Source organism: Chamaea fasciata, unplaced genomic scaffold (genome assembly GCF_029207755.1).
Source record: "Chamaea fasciata isolate MVZ Bird 193981 ecotype frontalis unplaced genomic scaffold, bChaFas1.0.hap1 SCAF_5, whole genome shotgun sequence".
In the NCBI taxonomy this organism is placed as follows: domain Eukaryota; kingdom Metazoa; phylum Chordata; class Aves; order Passeriformes; family Sylviidae; genus Chamaea; species Chamaea fasciata.
In genome coordinates this window covers 17,608,429-17,635,107 of record NW_027094090.1, presented here as the reverse complement: position 1 = coordinate 17,635,107, position 26,679 = coordinate 17,608,429, and the positions used below count along the sequence as shown (strand labels likewise).

The window sequence follows — 26,679 nt, the reverse complement described above, 5'->3', positions numbered from 1 at the left end:
TTAGATTCCTGTCTCTTAATAAATGAAGATTTTTGATCCAGTTCTGATGATTTTCAAATAATTTCCTTTATTGCTTTGCTGAAAAAACCTGTTCTCATACTCATGCACTCTTTTCATATTTGCAGTACACTCATGATCAGGATAAAAAGAACCATATTCATCATTTTTAGTGGTTACTGCACCATAAGAATTTTTTTGGTGTGAGATTTTTTCTGGCTTGGTTTTGTACCCTTGTGTTTTCTCTGATTTGTTCACAATAGGTAAAAACAGGATTCCAGTTCAACATGAGAAATAAAATATACTGTTCTATAGGAATATATATCTCTTTCTCTTTAGTGCCTTTTAGAGAGTCTTTTGGGGGTCCAGTTATTAAAAATTTTATGGATTTGGTTTCAGTTATTGAACTACTGCTAAATCAAAGGCATTCTATCTGTTCTGTGAGAAAACTGACACTCTCTATATCATGTTCCTTTTATTGCACTTTGACAAATATACTAAAGTAAATTCCAAAATAGGAATTTGCAACTATCAAAGCAGGAAATTAATCACAATGCAGACAAAGGAATTTGTTTTCTTTTTCTTGCATGGTGCTAAAGCTGTCTTTGTCTCATTTCTTATTTCTCTAGTTGTTTGGTAGGGCTTTTTACTTTTTTACATATTACATGTTAATGATAATAACAGCAGTAACAACAACTCTTAGAAGATGATACATACTTGGGACGTAAGATAAGTAATATATATATATATATATATATATATAATCTTATTATTAAAAATAATAATATAAAGGGGGAAGGCTCCTGTGACAGCTAACGAACTCTGGAATTTTTATGGATGAGGAAGAAGCAAATATTCACTCTTTGAGGACAAATAAAATGATTTTTTTTTCTTGCTGGTTAATGACTTGTTTGTATGACTGAAATTCGGGGAAGCTCTTTCCTGGTAGAAAGGCTGATAGGGACATAAGTGATGATCCGTAACAATTAAAGGAAAGACTGAGTTAGATCACTCATCCTTTGTTGTTCATGGATGAAAAAGATCCCTAGGCAGTTCCACAAAACAGTTTAAATCTCAGCCACCGCATTTAAAATAGCACCCTCTGGGTTCTTCAATCATTTATTTCTTTTCATTTAAAGACATATTTGATAAATTTCTCGGGTTTACTTGTTTAATGTTCCTTAATACTGTCAGCACTGTTAAGAAATCTCCTTCCTGTACTTGCCCACAATTTTGGGTCATAACACGTACTCCAAAATATCCTCTAGATAAAGAAATAGTGGTATCAGCCTATAGTATTGTTTGGTCAAGGATTCCTCTGAGCTCTGTATGGAATTTTAAAAGGTGTGTTTTATTTCCTGTTTTTCTTTCAAGATGCAAGTGGATGGACTAATATACCAAGTAATATTAAATTGATATTTTGCACCTTATAGGTTATTTTACAATGTTCTGTTACACCACAGGACTTACAAGAGTGTTTGAAGCATTTGCAAGTAGTATTTGGAGGTACAAACCCTATGAAAATGTTGAAGAAGAAGATTGCAGAATAAAGGGAGGCAATTCTGATGGAATCTTTTCCAGCTTACTATAAATACAGATCTTAGAAACAAACTTTTTCTCACAAAAGTTAATTTTTTTATTGGAAAGAGAATAGATTTATTCATTTAATTAAAACAAACAAAATTAAATCAAACCAAACCAAGAGAAACAAAGAACCAAAATAAACTAACCAAAAATCTTTAGGAGATATTAATATTTGCTGCCAAAATCTGATGACTAGGAAATAAAAGCAAACCAGGGAGATACATTTTCTGACATTGCAAGCTAAATCACAGAAGTTAGGTGCCTGTCTCCAGTAACTGTTTACAAAATATTAGGCAATGAAAATCTTCCATCATTTGGCATCCAGACTGACAGTTCTTCTCTAGAGGACAATGGGAATGGCCCTGCATATGCACACACATAGACATATGCACACACATAGACATATGCACATAAGTACATGCATATGTACATACGTGTACATACTTTCTTTTCTAAAACTAAACAATTATTTTCCCACAGGAATAGAAAACTGGTATTTTTTTCTCTTTACCTTCACTGATTTCGTTTCACCTATGTAAAGGTGGATAGTTCCATCAAAGCCAGAAATACACTAGATCTTAGGAGAGATGTTTATCTTGACATGAGCACTTGAGGTGTGTATATATATATATATATATATATATACACACACATGATTTTTGGGATTATGCTTTTTTTAATATGATCAAGGATGTTTCCAAGGTAAACAGCAAAGGACAAAGGGATTTTAGTACCTTCAACATTAGGCAAAGCCAGCACATATGGGATTTGAACAGTTGGCAGTGCAGCAGCTGCAATGCAAGCAGCTGAATTCCACCTTAAGTGAAATTTATTCAGACTAATTGAACAGTACACTTGGAAGACAGTAAGAGTTGTGATATCTGATAGAAAGATAACAAACAGAAAATTTTTGTTCTCTGGAAATATACTACTCTGGCAAAATATTTCACAGGAATATTTCTTTGCCTGTATATTTAAAGAGAATCCAGATATTTGATTCAGGAAACCTGATCTCATGTCACTAATTTATGTACCCAGAAACTTATAAAAATAAGTCTTTGCACCAGTGATGTCAGGCTAAAAACAAACTTTACTGCATTTTCAAGCCCATGTACACAGTCTGAAAGTCTGACTTGTGACTAAGCTTCTCAAAGACTTCATCTTCCTCTTTTCAGTATATGGAATAAAAAGTCTGCTCTAGCTCTCTGGGATGAAACAAAGAGCATTCCTGTTGCTGAGGGACCTTCTCCTACTTCCAGGTCCTTCTCATTGTCCACTGTGAGGCAGGAGGAGTTCCCAAAAGCTTTCTGAAACAAAACAAATAATTTTTTTTTGGCCAAAAGAGCATTGCTGAACTTTTCTTTCAATAGGGTATTTTATAATTTGTGTTACTTTTTTTGCTAGTGTAGAAGAGAAAGCCTGAACATTTTTTAATTCCTTGGGAAACTGGGCTTTTATACATTGACCAAGATAATATTTTGCTGTGCTTTTTTATTTTTTTTATTTTTTTTTTCTCCAGCTGGTATGCAAATACCTAAGAATATAAGAACTATCTAGAGATTCTCATGACAAAATGTGAAAATTAAAAGTAACAGCAAAGTAGTAGAGAAGCTTGCCACAGAATTGCTAGTGTTATACCATGTAATTCTCCCACTGCCTATTGATATGGCTGTTACTTTTTCTGAAAATGAAAATGACCTGATTCCAAGAAAAGTTCAGAATATCTTTCTCTTCTTGCTTCTCTTTGGAGTAATTCTTTTAGGTGGCAAGTCTTCACTGAGTTTTGGCACCTTTTATCAGTCTATGTTCTATTAACAGGAAATATCTTCTGACTTCTAACATGTATATAATTACTTTCTCTGGCAGTATTCCATTTAAAAGGGTTCATTTCCTACTCAATAAAATATTTTCAAATCAACTGAATTTAATTTAATCATAAGAATGGAAATAATTCCCTGACATTACAGTATTATTTATGAAGAAACTAATTGTGTGCGTCCCACTACTAGTCATGTTCACTTACATAAACAAACTGGAATGTATTTAGAGTTGCCTATATACATATCAATAAAAATAAGAATAATTCTGAGGTCAGAAAACCCTTGAATTTTGGCACCAATCTTTTAGCATCAATTTCTTGGTTTGAATAAAGCTTCTCCTATTCTGACCCAGAAGTGTCCTAATTTATTCAACCCATTTAATACAGAGAAAGATTAATTCTGTTACAGGTTGTTTTGGAAATTCATTGGTTTATTAGATCAGTTCCTTGATGGTCATGGAATACAGTGGTGGAGTGCATTTCTGGAGTGCACCTTCTGCTTCAGTTTGTGTTGTGAGGCAGTGGTGAAAAAGGAAGTGTGGTAACAAACTAGAGAATTTGCCTGAAAACCTCACCCTGATAAGAACTATTGTTGAAACTAATGTAGACACATTCTTTGGATTAGTTTTCTATTCCAGTAAATCTTCATAGAAGCTGTCTGGATTTGAGAATATTGAATAAATTTGATGTCAAGCAGCAGCAACACGTAGATGACTAAGGTGCATAACTATTTCACTATTTCATATTTTCTAAATACAAAACCTAATTTATTTAAATTCACATTTCAAAAAAATAAATACCTTTATACTTTTACTCAGAACAATATATCAGCTTTACTTTTTCAGGCATAGGACATAATGTGAGGTGCCCAGTGTCATAGCAAGGTAGATTTAGAAACAAGAACATGCTAGAAAGAAAGCAAATATTAAATAGAAAAAATGGCCTGAGAGAATGGCCTGAGACCTCATATCATCTTTGCTTCTATGATAACAGAATTTGCAAAATTGTGCTAAAAGATTATCTGAATAATGATTTTCTGCTTTTGCTGTAAAACTCAACCAAATCTTAGGCAAGATTACAGCCTACGAAAATTTCAAATGACTCATGTTGAGATTTGGAGTATTAATTATTCAGAATCCATCTGTACTTGGGATGCTTCAGACCCAAGTGGGTTTATTATAGCCAGCATGTACACACCCTCCTCCTACAAAGAATCCAAGCTCAACTGAAGAAACTAGATTGGTCTGTCTGCAGATTCTTTTTACAGCAGCTAGGAGAGTTTGAGTGTCAGAAACAAGGACTAAGAATAGGAAAATTATCCCTTCTAAATTGATGATTGGCCTACAGGCCGTAAGGAGGACAAGAGAAAAATTTCCTCTTCCCTTTTGCAGGATAAAGAGAAAATTCAGAGAGACTGACAGAGGTCATGTGGGTTTCCAGAAGGAGAAGCAGCAAATAGTATGAGGATCAAGTACAAAATAATTAGTATGGGCCTAATACAACAATTGTCTTTCTTATTCTCTATAGACATTATGAAAGACCAATAGATTTTGCCTTTTAAAATCTCCCCCACCATGACAAGTGTTACAGGGAGGGAAAAAAGCTGAAAACCAAAACCCCAAGCCTGTAAGCAGAAATTGTACTTAAAAATTGATATACGAAGATAAGGATTGCATTTGGATATACAGAATCAGTTCCGATTTTTGATTATGTCACATTTTGTTCTTCTGGGATTCAGCCTTACAATATTTAATTTTTATTAAAAAATTCTCTATATATTTCTATTTAACTTTTTTTCATCTCCTACTTCCCACTCCATTGTCCCGGTGTAGGTACCTTTTGTCTTTGAATTTTTCCCTATCATGGATGTTTTACTTGTCTCTTCTTCTCTAAATCCCTTCCCTTTATTTTGTTGAGCCTCAGTATCCTCTTCTCTCTACTCCTTTTCTGAACTGTTGAATCTGTGAGGAGATAAAACAGATAAGAGGAAAGAAGCCATTCAGCCAGGCAAAAATCCAGGTAGCTAGAACTGTATCAGAGGCTGCTTCTCAGCACAAAGGCTTCCATGTAAGTGCTTTTAGGGGCATTCACAGCCAGTTGAAGAACTTTCAGCAATCTCTGCCAGATCTTTGTCTCCTTTCCACCACATTAAACATATGAGTGTAAGCTTATTCAACATAAACTTTTCAAAAAGAATGTACTTCTATTGGGTTTCCATGTCAAGGTTTTGGTGGGAAAAGGTGGTTTATGTAAGAAGCTGCTAGAAGCTTCCTCAAAGTCCAATGGAGTCAATGCCAACAGGCTCCATGAAGAAACCACCACTGGCCAAAGTCAAGCCTGTCATTGACAATGTTAATATCTGTGGGATAGCCTAGATAAGAAAGGGAAAAAGTCATTGTGCAAAAGCAAATTGCAGCTTGACAAGACAGGAATTAGAACCTGTGAGAGGAATAACTCTGCAGACACCCAGGTCAGTGGAAAAGGACAAGGAGATGCACCAGGCACCAGAGCAGAGATTCATTCCCCTGCAGCCCATGGTGCAGACCATGGTGTGGCACAACCAGCAGTGCCCTGCAGCCCATGGAGGTCCCTGGTGGAACAGAGCAGGCCATAGAGGATCCAACACTGGAACACGTGGATGCATCCAAAGGAGGCTGTAACACCATAGAAAGTCCATGGCTTGGCTCCTGGCAGAACTATGGACCAATGGAGGGATGAACCCACACTGGAGCAGATTTGCTGCTAGGACCTGTGACCCCTTGGGGGACCCACCCTGGAGCAGGTTGTCCCTGAAGGACTGCACCACATGGAAAGGGCCTCCATGGGAGAAGTGTGTGAAGAACTTAAGCCCTTATGAAGGACTCACACTGGACAAGTTCATGGACAGTTTCCCACGGAAAATATCCCATGCTGGAGCAGTGGAACAGTATGAGTAGTCTTCCCCTTGAGGAACAGAAGTGGCAGAGACAATGTAATGACCTTACAGCAATCCTTATTTCCTGCCTTGCCTTGCACTGCTGGCTGTAGTCATGTAGATAATTTGGGAACAGCGTTAAGCATGAGGAGAAAGGAGGGTTGGGGGACAGGTGTTTTTAAGATTTGTTTATTTCTTAATATTCTTCTCTGATTTGATTGGTAATAAAGGCAATTAATTTTCCCTGAGTTTGTTTTGCCCATGACAGTAATTGGTGAGTGATGTTTTCCTGTCCATTTCCTCGCCCATGACCCTTTCATTGTATTGTCTCTCCTCTGTTCATCTGAAAATTGGGAGGATAGAGCAGTTTTTGTGGGCATCTGCCACCCAGAGAGGTTCAATCCATTATATCACTTTAACATTACATTTATATAATGATTTAGATAGCAGTTACTGTCAGAGACATCACTTTTTCATGTGAAAGAAATGCATATTCCACTCTTTTAAATAATTTCTGTCCTTTGGTTGGAAATGATTGCTGATAAACTTGTACATTGAGGGTCAATTCTTGCCCATAGGAAGATGTCAGCTTATCCAATATGCAGGTTGTACTTGCAGTCTAATCCCACTGCATGTTAGAGATTTTCTCCCACTTTCACAACTCCTTTACAGGTGTTAAACTCATTCTCTTTGATTAGCTCTTGCTGTCTTTGACATTTAAGACTGCATGACAGGATTTATGCCATACTGCAACAAGTACAGGTCCTGAATAAGCTGTAAGATTTGATAAAAAATAAAGTGCATTTTTCAGGTAACTATATACAGTAAACACATACTTTATACCGCAGTGAAAAACTATTGACATGATCAGAAAATTGCCTTTATTTTCACTATCCCCTTTCCTTACACTCTAGTCACAAAAGTAAATGCAGCAAGCTACATTTGCAGCCCCAAAAGCCAAATGTATCCAGGGCTGTGTCTAAAGAAACAAGGAGAGTAGGGTGCAGGAGGTGATTCTCCCCCTCTACTCACATGAGACCCCACCTGGAGTGCTGCATCCAGGTCTGAAGTCCCCAACATAAGAAGGATATAGACCTGTTTGGGTAACTCCAGAGAAGAGCCAGGAAGATGATCAAAGGGCTGAAGCATCTCTCCCATGAAGGCAGCCTGAGTTGAAGCTGCTCATCTTGCAGAAGAGAAAGCTACAGGAATAAGTCATTATGGTCTGCCAGTACCTGAAGGGAACCTACAAATAAGATAGAGAAAGATTATTTACAAGAGTATGGAGTTACAGGACAAAGGGAAATGTCTTCAAACTCAAAGAGAGTATGTTTAGATTAGATAATAGAAAGAAATTCTTCACTGCAAGGTTGGTGAGGAACTGGAATGGGTTCCCCAGAGAAGTTGCGGATGTCCCATCCCTGGAAATATTCAAGACCAGACTGGATAGGGATTTGAGAAACCTGGTCTATTGAAAGGTGTCCCTGCCCAAGGCAGGAGAGTTGGAACTAGATGATCTTCAAGGTCCTTTCTAATACAAGGCATTCTATGATTTGCAAGTTTATGAAAGGGGGCAACCCAGGTCTGAGCCCCTAATAGAAAAAAATACCCTGGGTAGTAAGTCAGGTTGACAGACGGGTCCCCTCAGAACCCTCATCAGTACAGAGGGGACCTACATCTGCATTCACCACTTTCTCATGGTGCACATGTGTGTTGCAGGTTCTGCTGACTCTAATGATTTCTCAGACCTGGTTTTCTCCTTCTGACCTGTCACAGTGGCACTTAAAATATTCTGAAATTGCAGATCCATAAATGTAGAAAATTAGGAGAAGAAGAAGATGGATAGATACTTACCTTCTGCCTTCTCAACTTCATTTAATAATCTGTTACACTCTGTCATATCTGTTTTTACTTACTAAAATAAATCTTGGCTAAACAGTAAGAGCATTTGAAAATTCGAAATTCCATACAATTTCTATTTTCTGGCACATTGACAGTTGTTTTGTTTTCTTTATAGATACTCTGAAATTTTGGTAAAGTTTTTTAGTAATATCAGGATTATAATTAAAACTTTGTGATTAATTCCTGTAAAAAATTGAATATTTTGGATGCAATTTGTTAGTTTTTAAAAATATTTTAGACAGTGTTTCCTTACTGAGCAAAAGCTTTGTTAGTGTAGAAACTCCTAAAGAAGGTTGAAATCATGGTATGTCAAGAAAATGTGTGAAGTTTCTACAAACTCCAGGACACTCTCCTGCTCTTCTCTTCTTTCTTGCCTTTGACCAGCTGTTGTCTATGGTTATTTATGTGTTTGTTCACTTTAGAAGCAGTTGTTAATCTGCAATCTGAAAATCTACCCTATCACCTGAACTTACAGCTTTATTATTCTCTGTGCCGTTTTCTCTTTGAATGAAGTAGTTTATTTGAGACATCATTTGGCAAGTCATTACCATTTCAGAGTTTTCAGTTTATAGGTTAAAATCAAACTATGAATAGCATAGTGTGTCGTATGTCATACCTCTTGCAGGATCTCTATTACCATCAGTGGCTTGATGCATTAGGCAGTGGATGACTGAGTTATTTTTGATTGCGTTTTCCTGATATAGCTGAAAAGAGCTTTCTTTTTTTCCCTCCAATATAAAATAGATTCGTTATACTTCAACAAAGACAAAAACAAAAGTGAACAATTGAAGGTCATGAACAACAAAAAATAAACATCAAAAACTCCAGCAATCAGAAGTTCTTTTGATCTGTCAAGTGTTCCTCAGTATCCTCCAAGTTTTAAGTGATTGTTTCATTCAGTACATCCTGCTGTAAAGGATTCCTGGCTATCCCCATTGCCTTTTATCCACTTGAAATAATTTTCCTTTATAAGTACCCCACTGGTCCCATAGCTATGTCTGTGCATCTTTGTAACATTCCCATTATTAAATTATCTACAATGCATGATCTATTATTAAATAAGCACTGCTTTACTGAAGCCAAAGCAACCCTATAGGCACAAAAACTTATTAGTATAGCAATGTGCTTGTAAAAGGTGACAGATAGGAAAGACAGCTACAAGGACAGTGGTGGACCCTACTAACCCACCAGAGATTAAATCCATCAATCAGAAAAAAAAAAACATGGTAGCAGTGTAAAGAGGGAAGAGGAGAAGATATCTCTCACAGCTTTTTTTTTTTTTTTTTTTTTTTTTTTTTTTTTTTTTTTTTTTTTTTTTTTTTTTTTTTTTTTTATTAGGCCTTTTTTCTGTTGCCTCTCATGCTTTTATTTCCATGCAAAGGGAGGATGGGGAATTATTGTCTCTGTCCTTCTCAGGGTAACATTTTCCTCATTTGTGATTTAAACTTTTTCTGAATTGATTGGTAAATCTAGAATCAAGCAAATTTTCCTGACATTTAAATCTTAGATAGTGTCCCAAACCTAATTATTCAATGTATCTGTGAAGGGTAATACTGACTCCTTGGGACAGTCCTTTAAGTTTCAGTGGGACTTGGAAGCTGTGGTAGCACTTTGCCAACTCAAAATCTTGGAATGAGATTTTATTAAATCTAATAAATTAAAATAAAAATGCAGAAGCAATAATTGACTTAAATATTAAAGAATCTAAATTGTATAAAAATAATTAGAAAGCATAATAAATAATGCAATATCATAACAAGAAATTATTATTAAATTCTCTTTGTTCTCTTGCTTTCTCCGAGCAGGTGAATGGGAAAAGTGAAGAAGTCACTGTTTAAAGCTGAAATGCACTAAGCAATTAATTATTCAACTAGAACAAGCTTTTTTTTTTTTACTTTCAAGGATTAAATAGAAAATTTTAAGCTTAGTTATTTTACAAAATGGGAATAAAGGATACAAATTATTTTTAAGAATTAAATAACACCTCAGTTTCTGATAATTTTGATAAACTTTTAAAATGCTTAAAGGAATGTTTAATATGTCATTCACCCCTACAATGAAAAATCTTCAACCTAGGTTTTGGCTATTTATTTTCCCTTCCATTTCTTTAGATTTATCTCTAAAAAGTGAGCATTCAGGTATCTTAGGTGTGTGTGATTTATACAAAATTCATCACATTGCATATTTTTTGTTGCTATGCAGTGGTGTGTCTTCTCATGCTCAGCTAGCCCTGACATGCCCCCACAGGATCTAAGTGGGATCTTGGTAGCCAACTTGCCCTGCCACGTGCCAATGGCGGAGGAAGAAGGACGGGACTCTCAGAGGCTGAGCTGTAACCTAGGTTTATTAGAGGGAGGGAGCCCTTACCCTAAGACCAGTGCCGCAGAGAGAGACCCTGAATCCCAGGAGTAAGGGGGTTTTATACAGTGGGTGGACACTCGGGGGGGGGTACATATACAACCAGTGGGGTATAACTGGGGAGTGTCTACTGACACAACAAGCATCAACATTGACCAATGATGAGGAGGAAGGAGGGGAAAGCCTCCAATCCAGCCAGTCACCAGAGAGCTCCCTTCCAAGCTTCTGGACCAGGGGGACAGGCCCTGAGTGACTGGCAGGGAGGGAGCGTTTCCTAACAAATGATAGGCAGTTAACCAAGGTGGGAAAGGTAAACCAACCAGGGGCTGTATCTGGGGGAGGCTGAGGATGAATGTTCACAACTTGTAACATAGGGGTCTAAAAATGAACAGCACTGAACTGGGGTACAGAAAACAACTCAAACAGAAAACCCATTACAAAAATTGCACCACTACATTGCTACTTTACAAATGCCAAAATCATTTAAAGTTATATTGCTCCAATGCCATGGAAGTTCCCTGTCCTCCTTTTGGGGTAGAAAAATATTTTCTTTGCAACTTTAATTTGGGATTGAAGAAGCAATTGAAAACTTCAATCACAATTTCTATACCGAAGGATAATATGCAGATTTATAGAAAACACTAAAAATTGGGAAAGAAGCCACATGATTATGCCATCACTATTCCCCATATTTCCATTATATCTATCATTCAAAAATATGGACTGCAGAAAATTTATTTACTATTTACCACAACATTTCATAGCTATATGTTCAATCATCCTGTACTCTTGCTCTCAGCCTCAAATCATACCGTATACAATAGAGTTTATTGTTCTTAATTTGTGGAGTCTGACACCGCTCCATAGGCTTTGGGTCAGTTTGACTCATATGCATTCACAGAGAGATTAATATTTTAACATGTTCTCTATATTGGAATTTAAAGTACATAGGAAAGAGCTGATCAAGTGCTCAGCAAAGAAGATAAAGCTGTAACAGCAAATTACATACTTGGACTCTGAGCACTTGGAATTGAGAATTAGAAGACTGCCTCTGTTCCTTAATTTCAGTGTGTTTGGAAAACATGGAATGTGTTGACCAAACTCTGAGTACATATACATTTTCAAATCTGCTTCTAGGGCTACTTCTCAAATTATGATTAATATTATTTGTTTGAGACTTTGATACCTAGACTTGCTTTTATATAATATAGGAATTAATGCTCAGAAGCCAGTTAAAACCTTTGAATAGTTGGAACATTATTCTCAGTAGAGAAATGCATCCATATCATGATCCCCTGCTGTCACGATCCGCTCACACAAGCGGGGTTTGTGATGGTTCGTTTTAGGGATCTCAGAGCGCAAAAGACACAGTGGGGGACAAACTCAGTTTATTCAATCACAAATGCACCTTTATTTAGTGCCAACAAATGCGATAGTGGGGAGAGAAAAGAGAATAGTAAGAAAGACAGAAAAAGAGGGGAAGGGGATTATAACTACCAACATGGAGGGTCGAGTCCTTGAGGCTTTTGAAGATGCCTATAGACGCGAGTTTCTCCAGTGGGGTTATCATAAAGTCTGTGGTGTAACTCAGGGGTTCTTATAGTCCTCTCCGAAGCGACAGGCAGTTGGCCAAACAGGTAGGGGAAATCATTGCAGTGTGTTCATTTAGAGAGCTCAGAACAAGTCGGTCGTCAGCAGGTACAGTGTCAACCAGTACAAGTCAGCAGGCGCAGTCACTTCACCGTGACTTGCCCATTGTTTCTGCTCAGGTTCTGATGTTCCGATATGGGTGCTGGGTTTTTCCATCGAACACACCTGCAGGCAGCACTTGGCCAACATCCCACCTCAGCCAGGCCATAACTCCTGCATTGAGATTTTAAAGTCCTTTTTAGGAGTTTCAGTCTCTGTCCTTGACGATGGTCATGAGGCAGATGAGGGATCTTCAGACTGTCTCTTACACCTGCAGATTGAATTTATTAGACATCATAGTGTACTTGCTTAGTGAGTCACATGTGTCCTAACTCTACTCTTATACAAAGGGGCTGTCCTAACTTCCTTGGTTTCCTGGAGCCTCCACCGTTCATCCCAGTTCTAACAATAAAGTTAGGAAACATTATTCCTTTCCTCTGTTTTTAGAATGGAGTCATAGAATTGCTTCAGTAGAACAGATATATAAGATTGAGTCCAGCCATTAACTGAGCACCACTTGGTCTCTAAATACCACATCTACATGCTTTATGATGGGTCAGTACTTTCCATTTACCTGATGGCCTGGTGCTGATTGACTACTTCCCTGCAGCCTCTTACAATGCCTGAACACTTTTCCCGTGAGGAAAGGTTTCCTCATTTCCTATCTAACCCTCTCCCGGTGCAACTTGTGGGGATTTCCCTTGTCCTGTCACTTGTTTACCTGGGAGAAGAGACTAATCCTCACCTTGCTACAACCTCCTTTCAGGTATTGCAGAGAGCAATAATGCCTGAAGTTCCTTTTCTCCAGGCAAAACAACCTCAGCTTTCTCAGCCCCTCCTCAAAAGACTGGTGCTCTAGTTGTTTTAGCTTACTCACTGTGGAAATGAAGCTTAAGCAGAAAATATATATTTGTGTAGCCACTAGTAAGTTTTTAATCTTTCAAGCAGATTAATACTGAATTTGGGTTAGGGTTAGGTTGAATGCAGAACAGAAATATCAAAAAATGCTAATATTTTGCAATTTTAGTGAGAGTTGACAATATACCTGGGAGACACATTCTGCTAGTTTTCCTCTTGAGAGAAAATCAACGAGCTCAAAAGGCCTTGTTTTGTTCTATTGATGTCAATTAATCATTGTAAATAAATCCAGACCACCATCAGCAGTTAGGACAGGTCAGACCTGTTCGAATCATCTGTGTGAAGCCTCATATGTGAATCTCAGAACATGGAAGAGGGACTGGAAACACAGTATGAGAGTAAACAGGAGCATCTGTAGTCCAGGGAGAGGAAAATAAACACGTTAGGTTAAAGGAGGACACAAGAATGACATGGCACACTGTGATGGTGTGCTGGTTTTACATTGATTGACATTGAGTGAGGAGGGAAGAAGGCAGTCACAGAAATGAATTACTAAGAGAAGCTGCTAAGAGCTTCCTCCATGCCTGACAAAACCAATCAGTGGCTAGTTTTGAATACTGACAACTTGGTAAACCATTAGAAAGCTGGATACGTCTCTGTGAACACACACGTTAAAAATTGAACAAACCCTGGGAAAGGTCTCTTTTCTTCCACCCAGGGAACAGGTAAAAGGCCCTGCTGAGGGGCCAGGCCCCTTCCTGGGGAGCCCTCAAGGCCCTGTCCGGGCTGGGCCTAGGCCAGGCCCAGCAGCTGTTAACATCCTGCTGCCAGGCCAGTTCCCTGCCTCAACAAGGCAGGATCCGATGGATCTTCTATCCTAAACAGCTCCGGCTGCCACCATTGACTCACCTTGGGGGGGCTGTCGCAGCACCATGAGAGATCATGAGGCTGGGACCAGAGGCGGCTCCACAGCCGTGGACAGAGTGCCCAGCAGCTCAAACTGAATGCAGCCAGAGCCCCTGAGCTCCTAGCACAGCCCCAACGTGGCCTGAATCTATCACTGTGATTGCTTCAACCACCATGACCTCTGCAGGGCCCAGGTGAGAGATTAACTCTTTCCTCGCACAGATGAAACTCACAAAACATTAATTCCTCTCTGAGTGAGAGAAAAGGACAATTAAGACATGTAGAGAAACAACATGAGGACATTAAGGTCAGTGAAGGAGGAATCAAGTCCTAGATGGGAGGAGAATGAGAAGATGCCTTATTCTTAGGCTGAAATGCTTTTATAAGGCCATGGTGATGGACTGTGATATGCTAGAAAATCCCTTTAATTAATGGGAACAGTATGTGGGGGATGAAGTGTTCAATATTGCAGACATGAGCAAAGGCTTTTTGTGTTAAATTAAGTAAATGTTGAAGTAGCTGTGATCTCATGAGAAGCTTGAACAGAGGGAGAGATGAGATGAAGACGAAGACCTACCTCCAGGGAGAGAAGAAGAAGACATCTGTTCTTGTAGATAAAAATGATCTCAGAGAGAGATGAAGAGAACCTTTCCTTTTGAGCTGCTCATTCTTAAAATGGTACCCCATAAGTTAGATATGGCCTATGAACACAACTGTGGGAAGGCTGCATGAAATTCACAAATGCAGATTCCTGGGCAGCTGCTATTCATGAAAATTGAAGCCATGAGAGAACTGTTTTCTTGTGGAGAAAACTCGATGTCATAGCAAAAGAGACTCCCCTCCCTAAAAGAATTGATGAAAGACTATTTTAGGGGTGGTAAATTAAACCAAATTTCAAGTTTTATCTCTATACATTGTCAGTGAGAAGGGAAAGAAGGTTGTGGGGAGAGGGGAAATGTTTTGAAGGCATTATTCTGATTCTTAATTATTTTTTCCGCCTCTTCTTGTAGATTTGTTAATAAAGTTTTCTTTATACCCTTTAAGTTTTGAGCCTGCTTTGCTCTTCTCCTAATCCTGTCTCACAACAGAAAAAAAGTAAATAATTCTAGTGGGCCCTCAACCCACCAAAGTATTTGTTGCGTTGGCTGAGAAACGAAAAATAGGAGAACCAAAACCCTACATTGGGGCATAGGAGATAAAGGGAATCTCAGATTGTTGAAATGACCACTCTAAGATACCTAACATGATCCCTGGGCATTTTTAGGAGTCAAGTAACACTGTAGGGAGAAAGAATACAATTCTATATAGGCTGAATTCGGATTCATTAATATGACTCATGACTGTATAGTTGATATAATTTCTTATTAAGAGAAAGGGAGTAACTGGTGGACATAGGAAAGTCTCCGACAGTGTTCCAGATGGGCAATTTTATTTCTCTGATTAATTTTCAAGATGCTCAAACCATACCAAGCTATGTCCCTTATTCACTATTAAACACATCGGTAGAGAAATAGAACTGCCTCCAGTGAAGACATTTTCTATTTCAAATGATGTAGGCTTTTTTGTTATTTCTAGTAAGTCCTCGAACTTCTTTCTATCTCTTTTTTTATGAAGGAGTTCATGTGGACTGCTCCATCCAGAAAGCAGTTATTCATGATCTTAGGGCCTTACGTCTCCTACTGTCTATTGAATATAATAACCCTCACTCAGATTGCCTCCCTCAATCAAATATATTCAATAATATTTACATGCTGCCGTAGACTATTGCAGATATGAACCAAAAATCAACGTCTTATACTTTAATCAAGGTTCTGCAGTTATGATATAAGACTGAAATGAAAAAACATGCTCACTTTTATGTGAAATTTTACTTTGGCAGATGGTCTGCACACCTTTGGAATGCTTTACAACTTTCCAGTTTCACAACATTTTGAGTCATACCTGACTGTTTTGTCTTGTGCTGTGCAAACTGTTTATTCCATAGATTATATTGAAATGTTATGGGGATTTAGAGGAATTTTCATTTACTATTTTATGCCCTAACCAACAGGCGAATCACAGAAAGCTTTTTAGTTAGACTTGAGCATGTGTGTAGGCACTTGCCTCTCTGGCAAACAGCTCACTGCAGCTCTAGTTTAATCAGCTCATTCTTTGGCATTTACTTGCTGCTTTCTTGCCTGAAGGGCAAACACTATCTTAATGAAGTACACAAGGACAAATGACTTTTCCAGGCTGTGATTAATTTTCACAAGCTGACTTTAATCACTGGTTAATTAATAGAAGATTTGTTGATTTACAAAAAAAGCAGTCATTATAAGCAGTATTATATTGATTTGTTTTTCATTAATTTAATGCAGTAACAAGCTTTTATTTAGAAATTAAATGTGTTGAAATTCCATAGTAGAAAGAATGATAGTGTACTAGAAAAGAGTACAGCACCTATGTAGCTCGTTGTGTTTGCCTGTTTGACCAGATGTTTTTAGGAGAAATGGGTACCAATACTACTCTAGCTCGACTCTGTCACCCCCTTACCTGCACTTGAAAAATGAGATTATGATTTTTTTTTCAGTATTTGCATCAATATTTTAATACTAAATGGTTAGTAGTAGTGGTATATGGCTTATGCAACAGACATGGCAAAGATCACAAAGAGTTCAACACACACAAATGAAGCAATTTTCTCTACCGTAGTAGGGAAAGAGATAATGCTTTTGTATTTTTATGCCAGGAGCTGGAAATTGTCTAAGACCAAATTTTATAAACTGCATTTAACAATATAAATTAAACTATTGAATTTTTTCATGATACTATGACAAAAAATTTATTGTAGATTCTACAAATTACATAGTAATTGGTTTAGATCTGTTTGATGGGGCACCCCATCATGATGTAACAGGTGAAACCACAGCAGAAACTGTGACAGGAGTCTAAAGACAAACAAATTTAGATTAAAAGCAAAATGCTAACATTTAACAGTTATGGGGCGATTAGCCTAGGAGATTGGATGATCTGTCATCCACTTTCTTTAATGGAAAGATAATTGCCAGTCTGGAAGATTTAAAAATTTTGGGAATTCAGTATGACCACAATGCAGGGAATGTCCTTGTAACATGGTCTATAACAAAGAGATCAAAATAAAGGAATTTCTGGTCTTTTCTGGACATGGAATCTATTAATGTTGAAGACCATTGAAGTTGCCTGACACATGACACCAAATACTTTGTCAGACTTCAGTACTTAATAAAATCAAATAAGCATTGTTTATGATACTGATACAGACACATTTTATCATAGTTTATACTATGTTAGATTACTTTAGTAGACTTTCTATTCATCATTTTATGCTTATCCATTCTTTTCTGCACAGTAAAAAATCCAACTGACATTGATATAAGTCATACAGTACATATAGAATTGTAAATGGAATTTATTCTCAAAATAATATTTTTCTTTTTCCTTTTGCATACAAAGAGTGGAACAATTGTAAAATTACATGATTTTTACCTATGCAGCTGCTCATGGTTTGGGGATTTTTGTTTGCTTGCTTTTAACCTTTTGACCCCCTTTTTCCTGAATTTTTCTAAATATTCTGTTCAAGTTTGTTTAAATGAAAAGTCATTGTCAGATCTAATTTTATCAGTTTTATCACCTCCACTCTTTGTATTCATAATTCCCTAACATAATTCTTTTCACAAAAAAAGCAGAAAAATACAAAATACATTAATATTTGGTGTTCGTGGAGTCACACTCATTTTATGACAGCTAAAGTGTCACATTGTATAAAATGAAGTATTCAAGGAAAACAATTATGTAGATTCAATGTTGTCATGCTGAAGTCTGGAACAGTTTTGACTTTAGCTTTTGACTCTTCAGACAGAGCAGATAATGCTCACTTAGTGACATTATACCTGGGATTCTTCTCCACAATACCACTTTTCTACCAATGGCAGCAGCAGGAGGCTGAAAATGCAGTTTAACACATACTCTGCAATAGCATATTTGAGTAGCTTTTGTTAGAGGAAACATTACACTTCCACTGGGCACTATGCACAATACTATTACATAATGAAGCATCAATTAAAATGCTATTAAAATAAGATGTTATCCTGTTGTCTTTTCAATGATGTTATCATCTGCCTAATGTCATCAGCGCAGTAGACTCAGTGCCATTAAGGTTAATGTGCAACATGTTTATAATGTACATTAGCGTGTCTTAGCATATGTCAAACAGGAAACCTGATCATAGTGATGATGATGGATTCACAAAAGAATATTCAAAGTGTAAGAAAAATATGTGAACTGACTCCTATCTGAAAGATTGTGCTGGCATTCAGTCAAGTGTTCATGCTTTCAAACATTGTCTAAGAACAAGATAAATAAAACTGGAATTGGAGCTTGAAGAAGTCTGTGTAGAAATATGACAACAGACAAATATATTCAGGGCCTAACTGTTCTAGAGTCCTCAATCACACCTCTAAATGCAAATGACTAACATTTTGTTACAGTCCTCCCACAATAATTCACTGAAAAGACATTTTTCATTACAATGTAGAGTAAAAGTGGCATCAGGTGAATTTCAGAATGTGCAATACTAATGCTAATTGTTGGGCAGCCTACATTTTCTGGATGTTTTCAGAATTCTTCTGTTCTGAGTTAACAGTTTGATTAAAGTATTGTTGGAGTAATTACTTAAAAGCACTACAGGCAAATGTCACATTTTTCTGTTTTCAAGACCACCTACAACTGAGATAAAAATTGAACTAAAAAGGCACATATGAGCTTAAAGTTGCTGTCACTTCTTCTATTTGTGTACATGACACATTGAAAAATAACTTGCTGTCTTACAGCAAGTCAAAAATAAATTTTTACACGTTTCTCAAACAGCTATAATCAATCAAAACATAGATTTGTAGTCAAAAGATTAAGCTCTTGATACATTAGAATTTTTTTCTATTGTAATAAATCTTTCAGTAAAAAATGGATACCTCAGCATGGTCTTTGGTGAAAAGCAATGTGGGAAACATAATTTAAACTGGTAGCCAAAGTAAAGTTCAAATACCTTATCTAACAATATTTAACTAGTTAAAATCTAAATCTAAATATTTTTATATATTTTTTAAATTCCGTATTTTATGAAAAGAGATTCCACGCTAATACGGAGTTCATTGAGTGAAACAATATCCCCTAGATACATTTATTTGTAAACAGGAGTGTCAGATTTATTTGGAATACAACATTATCTAAACAAATCTGGATAGATTTTTCTCCTTTTTTCCACTGTTTTTTTTGGAGTGGGGTTTTCTATGGGGGTTGGTGGTGGTGTGTTTTGTTTTTTTTTTTTTTCCCCATGGGTGGGTTGGGTTTGTTGTTGTTGTTGTTGTTGTTGTTTTTTGTTTGTTTGTTTTCAGGTCTTTGTTTGTTTTTGTTTGCTTTTCAATCAGTGAGTGAAAAAAATATGTTAGGGAATTATGAATACGAAGAGTGGAGGTGATAAAACTGATAAAATTAGACCTGACAATGACTTTTCATTTAAATAACTTGAACAGAATATTTAAAAAAAATCATGAAAAAAGGGGTCAATAGTATACCGTTAGTTCCTGCTCCCAAATGAGTAGTGGCAATATTCCCACTGCTTTACCTGGGAATAAAAGAGAAATATAAATGTGATGTCTGAATTTTAATTAATTCAATATTTTCAAGAAAATGCCTGGCAGTGTTTGACAGGTTAGTGAGACAATCACTCAGTTCCATTGTTATCCAAAGGAACTTCTGTTTTTAAGCCATTGTTTTAATGTACTCACAAAAGGACATAGATTTCTGTGTCAAAACATCATAATATTTCTCACTGTGAGTCTTTAGAACTAGTATTCCTTAAAGAAGGAAATCAGATGTACATGAAGTTTTTGGGTCACACTGTCTTTAAAATTAGAGATAAAATTTGCTAAGACAACCCAGGCAAGATATTTTTGAGACCCTCATTTTCACTTCTGAAACTCTGAAGAAAGGATCTTGATAGGCAAAAGGAAAAGTCAAACCCTTGAATCTACCTGAAGTCACTGACCCTGAATTCACTAGTAAAACTTTCACAGGATTTATCTTTCTGAAATACCTTACTTGCTGGGATAAGTGTCTTCCTTACTAAGACTAGAAATTTGGAATAGGATCTAAATGTACAATGAAATAATATATTGATTTATCTCACACTGAAATAGACATGAATTGCCTTGTTGAAGATTTCCTTCGTTGCCATCTGGGGAAACAAGATCAATGGTCAAGGCAAATTTGATATCTAACTTCCACATAAAAATTATACAAATCCTACCCTTCATATTTTCAATAAGGTGAAGTTTCACCTAAGAAACATATTTAGAATCTGAAATCTACATCCTTGTAAAAATGAATGTTTTAAAAATGTTTTGAGATTTTGAATACTTTTACAAAACAAATATAAATTCAACAGGAAATCATTTGTAACTGTCATAACTGAAATATCCATAGGACATGTACAAAAGACACTCATGTTTTGTGTCAATAAAACCATTTCACAATTATTTCAGAACTGAATATCAGAGATTGTTGAGCAATACTACTCAAGGACTTTAAAGCTGTTAATCTCAATGCAGATACGCTGTTCAGGCTTCGTTGTAGTTTAGCCAGTGATTCCTTGCTTTCCACAAGAAAATGTTATGATGCAAAATGGATAACTGAGAAAACACTAATCTGATTCTAAGTTTTAACCTGCTTCAAGAGATCCCTGCAGTAAGTAACATCATTCCAGACATGATAGAGGAAGTATGGATTTTAGGATTTAAAGTACTATGAAATAATATTTTAAATTAGACTTAATGAAGAAAACCCCTAGGAAACAACTGTAAATTACAGAAGAGAGAATTCTCCACCTGGCACCTCACAGTAATAGTGATCAGGAACTATCTCCAATCCTTTGGCAAGTGAAGGAGAAAGAAGCGCTCCCAAATGCTTTGATAATTATCATTATCTTTTTTAATACATAATCATCTGGAGTTTGTGCCAGCAAGCATTCATCACCCATCTGTGGCCATGCACAGAAGTTATCACAGTCTAAAAGCTGGTGCAATACACTACTGGCTGTGTGACAGCTGGTTGGAAGACAGACTGCAGAAAAATCTGTGATCTGAGGATGGAACCCAGGAGTTCAACCTACAAACCTTCCCTAAGCTGTTCTGTAACTTGCCATGGCAGATCAATGAATTTACTTGTAATGAACTGACTTTCCAGGAGGCTTAGCATTTTATTAATCAAAGTGACCTCTAGAAATTCAAGGCTTTGGAGTCTCAAATCATTAATGAATCACAAATCTAAGTAAAAAATTATTTGTTTATTTAAAAGAAAACATTATTACAGTTGTCATATTGATTATACATGCTTAAAATGCTTTTTTAATATAATATAACATACATGATTTTTTTTTTTTACCAAAAAAAAAATTAAAACTGTGGTGAATTCTGAATCCTTGTTTTGAACAAATGCATCAGCAATTTCAAAGAAACATTTAAATATAGCATTTCCCTCATCAACCTGATATAGAGGATGGCATCCCTTCCTGTGGTAGTTAGGTTGGAACTAGATGATTTAGCCTTCCTTCCAACCCAAACCATTCTATGATAGCCAGAAAATAGCCAGATCTCCTGGTAAGCCTGCTCTACACACACAAAAAGACAACTTCTAGGAATGACATCTCTTTAGATTTTGTGAATTCAATTTAAAAAATGATTATCATATTTGGCATTCATTACCATTTCCTTTAACCTAAACTAATCTCTTCCTGGACTTCTTTCATCCATTAGAGAGACATATGTTCCTGCAAGGCAAGACAAAATAGCAACTGAGCTTTATGTGGTCTGAACCACATAGTTGGTGAAACAACAATCTTCCTTTTGGCTGCAGAGAAAGCCAAGGGAACTCACCAGTATCTGGAAATGCTTCTTCTCTGCTCTTCCTCCTCTGTTCATGTGGATCTGAGTAATCACCAGCAGATTCATGGCAGAAACACCACCACCTGCAGCCCACCTTGGGGCAAAGTTGTCACAAACTGTGTTTTTGGTGACAATTCAGATGCAGAGGTTAGCACTACTTACAGATGTAGGAGCTGTAGATCATTTGCAGGACCAAAGTTCAAATCAGAGGGAACTACACAGAGCAACCAAGTGAAACACCCAGTACTGAAAGGATCAAAGTGAAACACAAGGGCAGCAGAAGCCCCACTCTCTCGGAGCATGTTTCCAAAGTGCTTTTCTTCATGACTATTTGTTCAGTGGGCCATGCCAACAGACAGATGTGGAGCCTCAGCTGTGATGTGATCTCATCAGTGTTCATACAACACTTCTATTATCACAGTTCGATATTTTGAAACTCTAGTTTGAGTGGTTTAACTCGAGTTATTGCACTTAAATTCTGAGTGTAGGATGTATTTCTTTCCATCACCTTAACACCTATTAAACACTTGCCAATCATATAAGCATGAAAATATATTACTCTTTCCTCTTGCAGAAATTGTTTTGAATATCCCATCGGTGAGTTCACTGTTTGAGTCAACAGTGCACTCCCTGATTTAATATTCAAAACAAATGATCCATTTGAAGTCAGTAAGATGTAAGTCAGCTCAAGATTTTTCAACTTGTCTGCACCACGTTCGTAAGCAATGACCACTTCCATGAGGTTTACAGCTTTGGAGAACCAAAGCTCACACAGGCCTGTGAACTGACACCATCAATATCACACATAAAGCAACCTGTTTGCTAACTGCTGCCTGAAAAATCCTTGCAGAATTAACCATAAAGATTCATGACTGCTCTGAAAAAAACTTGTCTTGGCAATTCTTCTAGAGCAAGAATTTCCCCTTAGTTTCTTCAGTTTTTAATCTGTCACTTTTTAAGAGTTTTAGGTAAATAAGTAGCATAATGGCTTTATTTGAAAAATATGAACCAGCAAACACTATTTTTGTTTAGATTAGTGAGAATTTAGATTTTTATCATTTCGGTTATTTTCAGAAAAAAAATTGATGTCATTTATTTGAACTAATGTTCTTGTTTCTATCTGTAATGTTGGGAAGATGCATATATGTGTGTGTGTGTGTGTGTGTATATATATACATAAATTTTATAATCTAGGTACCTCAGATTCCTTAGCTTATATTTCCTCTTCATTATGTTCTTCAGAGCTAAAAGGTATCTTTCTGCCTTGATTTGGAAAGGATTTTGTTTTCAGCAACATAAAAATCATCATATCAACAGAAAAATAACTTTGTATTCAAAACTAGAAAATGAGCAATGTTCTGTCAAAATATCTATGCTGGGACATTTTTGAGCAGCACTTGAAAAACAAGAAAATTATTTGCTGTCTTATGTCTGTTAAGACATGTCTGCAGGGAGACATGTCCAGAGACAGGCAATTCACATTTCCTGAATACTGCAATATCTTCAACCTTCTTAGTCAGAGGCAGATTTTTTTTTTTTACTGTCCTTCTAAGTATTTTGTCTCTATGATTTACTTTCCTCTTCCCTTTTTTCCTTGATGCGGTAAAATGCCTAAAAATCTTGTTCTGAACCTCCATTATATTTTTATCAGTATTGATAAAGCCCTTATTGTCTTTGTAAATAGAATGCCACAGTTCTTCTAACACACTAATTTCTAACTTTCTTTTAGTGTTATCTTCAGCTTTGAGAATTGTGTTCAGGTTTGATAACCTCCTCTCAGCAAAGTGATCCTGCATGATCACTTCATTATATCTTCTCAGTACTAATTTGGATAATATTCCAATATGAAAACACTTCCTTCTAATTTAAATTTTTTACTTACATTTTTAACCCTAATTTTCACTGAGAAAATGTTATTATTTAAAAATCAAAAATAATCATTAGGTTAAGTGACTACAGATATTCCAGAATACATCACTGTCAATTACTTTAATTCTTCTTTAAGTTATTGTCTGCAATTATTGACAATGAGTTCCATTGGTCATATGTTGCCCTACTATCTATCTTTTTTCAGGGCATGAGGTCTCATCCTTTACTTGAATCTGAAGTAACTTATATCTAAATAAACCAAATAATATAAGATTCATCAAGCTGAAATACAGAAAGAAATGAAAGATTCAACCTGGAGACACAAAGTGAAAATTGAAATGGAAAAGTAAATTTTATTTCCAGCTTTTTTTGCAGTTAAACCTTCCAATTCCAGATGAATTTGAAAATTATAAATTTAAAACAAAAGATTAAATATTATTATGTTTATTTATTGATAATCCCAAAGCATCTGTTACAGGTCATTTTCAGAACAGGATACAGTTTGGCCCTGGATAATAAATTCTCATCTGTAAAATTTAACTAAAAATTTTAAATGAAAATTTTTTGTTTTCTTTATTTGCTTAAACACTTAATATTATGAAGATCATAATACAAAACAATTTCATACAAAAGATGTATGATATGGGAGGCTTATGAAAATTTTAGGCAGGTAAATCCTGAAATACCATTAAAGTAAAATACCTCTTCTAGAGGTATTTTAATTATAATTGCCCAAATAAAAACAATCAAGGTCATATGTTCCATCATCATATGAATCTTGTCCAATTAATCTTCATTGAAATTGCGAGATTTCGTTCCCTTTCCCGAAAGGGAAAGTCTTCCTTTTGGGAAAGGGAACGAAATCTTGGAATCAGAGAACAAAGCCTAACAGATGCTCTGTAAAGGAAATATGAGGAAAAACAGTGCGACTGAAAAAAAACAAGAAAATTTGGAAGTGGAGCGATTGCAAGCAACTGGAGTGAGATGAAGTGAGGGGCAGGGAAAACGAGCAAGACTTGCCCAAAATCCTGCGATTGAAATGCTGCAATCCAGCTGGAAATGCAAATGAAGAAAGGAAAGGGAAAGAACTGGAAGAAATGCAAGCTTGACATTGTAAAAGAAAATTTTCGCAAGCAAAAACACAAAAAGTGAATGGAATGAGCAGAAGTGCAGGGAGAGGTGGTAACGGGAAACTCTCCACATAATATTTCATTGTCTGCAACTTTCTAGGAACTTTCTGTCAACAGAACATAATGATTTTCATTTTTTCCCCTCAATTTCAACCTTTTAATACACTAATGAAAAAATTTAGATATTGAAATATCATGCACATATATATTTGTAATCCACACAGAGTTTAAATGTATAAAAAATTTTGTAGATCTTTTTAATTCCTCGATTGAATTAAAACAAAATCATAAAACATTTGCAAAACAAAGTTCTTTTCGAAGAAAGTAAAAGTACAACTATAAGTATATGAAATATGCTTATATATAAACATTAAAATTCTGCAAGATATCTGCCTAATATAATGACATATTAGCTATGAAATTTCAATAGATTACAGCAGTATTGTGATACTTAGACTAATGTGAATTTTCACATTTTGCTGATGTATTTGTATAATTAGAACAAAATTGAAATGCCACATTGAAAATGTAACACATGGCTAATAACTACTTCCATGTATTTGGATTATTATGGCAATATTGTAATAATTGCAGTAATTATCATTGTGATTAATTCATTAACTTTAATTGATTAAGGATAATTTAGATTAATTTCATTCCATGAGTTAGTTTTGTGTGTATATGCAACTGCAGACAGAAAGTTCTTTATAGGTTGAAAAATTTCACCTTGAATCCTACTTTTGAATCAAGATGGAAACAGTATGTTTCACTAAAAAATTTTTAAGACCCTTTGATTTTCCTATGAAGCTTTATGACAGCATGACATACAATATGGATCAGTATAAAATATAAGTATGTCAAATTGGAAATACCTCTCAGCTTTGAACTTCTCAATTAATTAAAAATAGAATTAAAAAATGTTTTAATATGACACTATTCCTAGACTTGTTTTCCCATTCTTATATGACAAAAAAAAACATCTAAGATTGAAATATGTATTTTTTAAAGTAGAAAATCTATTTATTGAAGAACTAAGTATTTAATTGTAAATCCATCTCAAGAGGTCTTCTCAACCAATATAAGTGAAGCATCTCTTATCATAACAAATCTAAATGTGTGGTTTACAATGGAAAACTCAGTTACACAGCATTTAGCTTTTCAAGAACAATACCCTTCATGTCTTTCAACATTATTTTTAATTAATGGGATACTATTAATGATAACTATTAACAAAATATAGATAACATTCATTTAATCACGTGCACTCACTCCTCTATAATGTTTTTAAAAATACTCTGCAATACGCTGACATTTTATTTATTGCATACTTATTTAAACTCCATGTAGAAACACTGTGTTTTAGCATGGAAGACATGCCGATCTTTTAAAATTCCAAATTTTATTTAGAAAATACCACGTCCTCAAATGATTTCCCCTCATCTTGACAAAATTTCTGGATATGTCCTTTCTCTGTAATGACTTTCAGGTGCAAAGGTCAGAAACAAAGGCCGTATGCAGAGAAGCATGTATGCCAATTTTCAGGTTTCTTATAGTTTTATTTTCCAACATTTCACTGCATATCTACATTATGAATCAAGATCAGTGTCAGCCTCTGTCATTCACTCTGTATTAATCCCAGGAGAAGAACACATATTTAGAAAATAACACTGACAAGGATTTTAAAACTTTCAAAATAGC

At 35.9% G+C, this 26,679-nt stretch overlaps 1 long non-coding RNA gene across 1 annotated transcript in view; it reads left to right on the top strand.

The window, feature by feature from the left end:
• LOC136290130 (uncharacterized) overlaps nucleotides 1–9,553 on the top strand; it is a 477,979-nt gene extending 468,426 nt beyond the window's left edge. The window contains exon 2 of the long non-coding RNA XR_010720986.1: nucleotides 9,485–9,553. This is a non-coding gene — a long non-coding RNA (uncharacterized lncRNA). The remainder of the gene's footprint in view (nucleotides 1–9,484) is intronic.
• Nucleotides 9,554–26,679: the final 17,126 nt, after the last annotated feature.